Source organism: Agrilus planipennis, unplaced genomic scaffold, assembly GCF_000699045.2.
Source record: "Agrilus planipennis isolate EAB-ADULT unplaced genomic scaffold, Apla_2.0 scaffold12, whole genome shotgun sequence".
NCBI lineage: Eukaryota > Metazoa > Arthropoda > Insecta > Coleoptera > Buprestidae > Agrilus > Agrilus planipennis.
Window position 1 is genome coordinate 2,092,376 of NW_020439003.1, and position 4,036 is coordinate 2,096,411.

Consider the following 4,036-nt stretch of genomic DNA (forward strand, 5'->3'; position numbering starts at 1 on the left):
TGAGTTTCGAATTGATTTGAATGTTAAAGCTTGAATGTTGATTTTCGAATACTAAAAATTTGATTTCGCGTTGTTTAAATAACGTTGGCACAAAATAGGCAACGCCTATCGTGCACATTACCCCTTCGCCGTCGCTACGTACCCCTAAGGTATTATCTGTACATTCCGAAGTGATGACGTAGCGACGGACTTGGGTTTTCCATTAATGAATGGTTTTGTGAGATCTACCTGGTCCGATCTCTTCGTTAAAATTGCTGCATTACCTATTCTAAGAAACTAATATTTATCAATACCTACAGAAATAAATACATTAAAATTGAATACAACTAGAATAAAATACAAAGTGTTGACTATCTAAAAATATGAACAAAAATAAATATTTACAAAAATTACAACCCTAACAAAATTGATTATGCATATATACAATTATTAATTGAAGCCGCAACATAAAGGAAAAGGAAATTTTCACCAGAAACCCCGCTATTTTGGCCTAATAAAATTATAAGAAGCGATTTACAAAAGTAATGTATGCTAGCCTCATTATTGTTATCAGTTAATAACGGCTGTTGAAAAGAACTACAAGTATTAAGTTGGTAAAATCGATTAAAAGGCTATTCTATTTTTTTTTTCAATGGGCACTTATTTTATTATAGTTTTATGATATCAAGTACATTGTACATATGAGCAATTTATCGTTTTTATATGTTACAAAACACCCTACGCCTTTTAATTTTCCTGTTATTCTAGTTGCCTTCATTATCAAAATAATATGCCATTCAAGGTCCGTTTGGTCGATTATTTATCACAAAAAAAAACGAATTTACATAATATGCATAAAATGCATAATTACATACACACTAATCAGTAACCACTCTCGCTAGGTCACGAAGGCCGTTGGCGTTTTGTTCTGTTTGTTATAACCTCGTTACACATACATATGTTCTTAGATAGGTGCCTACACAAGTATTAAAAACAAAACATTCAAGCATTTGTTTTCTTTTGTAGGTACCCATGACTAGGTATCTATTCAAAAATAGTAAGTAATGTTAACTGTTGTTTTGGCTGTTAGCTGTTGAAAGAGAAACTAAATCCTGAAAATAGTGTTAAAGGGTCCTTCACCACAAAATTTGCGGGTATATTTTCAGTAGTGAGACTGAGACTATAATAAAAGAATCGATAATTTTGGGCGATGTTGGTATTAGTTCAGAGATTTTTCTAACAAAATATTCAAAACAATTTTTGATAAACTTTGATTTTCAGCTAAAAACATTAAAACTGAAACAATACAGTTGGTGGTATCATTAGATTTGTCTTGCTAATTAATTTAGAACCTAAAGAAAAGTATAATGTTTATTGCTTTTCTATTTAAATGGTGAGGAGAATGTCTATCTATTGAATTAATTATGATAGTAACACAAACAGGTCATGGATCTGTAACGTATTAGGTGCTCGCTATTTCTTTTTATGTAGCCTTTTTTTAATATGTTTAAATATTTTTTGATTAAAAGCGTTGAATTCAACAATTTTTTTTTCTTTTAAGCCTTCACTCGTGCCTGAAAAAGTTTTTTTCTTTTGAAGTTAAATAATTAAACAAATTTATCTAATTAAATACGGTAATGGGCTTTTACCTTTTTTCTACATTCAGCAGTCTACTTCAAATTTTTAATTAATTTTAGTCAACCATTTACCATTTTAATCTTTTAATACCCTTCTCCGTTCCTATTCTGTTTCTGTTTTTTTAGGTACTGTAATATACGAATTAGACAGTAGAAATGATATAAAAACTAGTTTTTACCTGCGGCTTCGCAAGCATTAATATTCTAAATACTGCCAAAGATCATCGGCTACCACATAAAACTAATTTTTCTATTCCTTGGGAAGTGTTTTTTTTTTTTTGGATAACAACGTGTATATAAAATTTCTTGATGATCGGTTGAGTTAAGGAGTGAGATCGTAATAAACAAACATACATTTGCATTTATAAAATTAATAGGATAACTCCCAAATTTTAACTCAAATTCTTTATTAAAGTTTGGAGATCTCAGTAGTATTACCAATTTTGAACAACTGTTATCAGTAGATTTACTTAATAATATGAGCTGGAGCATGCTATAGCTCGATATTATAAAATATTCACTGAAATAAAAACACTACAGACCTTAATTCAAGAGAATAGTAATGATTCGTAAAGTAATAAAGTTGTTAGGAAGAAATATTTAATGCTATAATTTTATTATACCCTCGAAGTTCACGAAATTAACGCTAAGACATACCTAGGTACATTCAATAGTGGTTTCTATGTCTTTTTAACTACCTCACCTTATTTGTCACATTATTATGTATCATAAAGCAATTTAGAAAGATCCAAGTATTAAAAATTACGAAATCTCGTTAATCTGATATTGGGTTACATCAAACTACAAACCAAAAAAGGATAACTAGTGGATTTATTGGTTGTCCTGGTCAATTTAATTACCACAATATTGTGAACTTTGCTTGAAGTAGAATTTTGTTTCTCTGGGCCAAAATATTAACTGCATAAATACTAATTTGAGCCCTTATTGTTGTTATATTTTTAAATTAGTTGCGTTAAAGAGATCTAACTTTATTCATTTCTATATTATATTGAACAGTGTTACGTATTTTCTTAATTTCAACTTTTAATTAGCTGTAATAGGTATTACAATATTACAATTGTCTAGTATCTAAATTTAAACGAAACTGATTGCATACTTGCAAAATGTAATTTGTATTATGTGCGTATGTACCTATATACCCACATGACATTACTTACTTAATTACTTGAATCGAATCATTTCAGACAAAAAGTGAAATTCTGTGATAATACGTATCATAAATATACAAAACAAATTTCCGTAGGTGCGTATCAAAATACTCAACAATGATTGATGAACTTTGTTTTATTTTAATAACAGGTTTTTTCAGTAATTGAACCAGCAGAAACAGATATTTATTAAAGCGTAGATACTAAATGAACAAAATAATTTTGAATATTTTGGAATTTTTTAAAAACATTTCTTTCAACAGTCTTAAATCATCAATTATAAATGAAAATAATCCTATTTTATTTATCGCCATTATTTTAAGAGATTATATCAACTTCTGGCTTCTAAGTTATTTCTAAATACTTACTTAAAAATCGATATTATCTATCTAAGGCTCATACAGATAAATTTTCAGAATACAATCACACCTAAAAATAATAATTACTTTGCCGATAAAAATTTAACTGTCTAAATCTAGGAAATAATCAATGTGTTTACACAACAAATTTATTAATTTGGCGCCGAAGTGATGACGTAGCGACGGACTTGGGTTTTCCATTAATGAATGGTTTTGTGAGATCTACCTGGTCCGATCTCTTCGTTAAAATTGCTGCATTACCTATTCTAAGAAACTAATCTCTCAATAACTCAAATTAATAAAACTCCATATTTAATAAAAAATGTTTAATTCTTGACTGGTTTCGTTTAAGTTGTTGTACCATTGCAGTTTAACAAATGTTAAGTAAGCAATGCAATTCACAAAGTATAATTATATGTACAGGTCTGACGAAGGAAGCGGGCGAGCGGGCGCGCAGGTACTTGCCCATTTATGACCTATTTGGGTAAGTCACTTGGAACCGATACACAAAGAAGCTTTCAGTAGGCGTAAATTATAGTATTAATACAGATAGGACAGTAGCGTACNATATACCATGTTGTAATTTTAAGGAATAATTTTAATAACTATATTGAATATAATACTTTAACTTTAGTTTTATGTAAAAATTCGAGTTATTTTTTACAATGTCTAGTTTTAAGTTAGGCCCTGTTCAATGTTTTAGTTTTCTACAATCACATGTACAGTGCCTGATTGTGTTTACATTTAGTCTATCTCTTAAAAGAACGTACTATAGGTCTACCACCTACTCCTCTTAACTGCTGTTTCTGGTTCTAATATTTCTCCTAGTCTTTCATATAATATGTTTATCTTCTCTACTATTTCTAATAATAAGCATTTATTTTCTACGCCA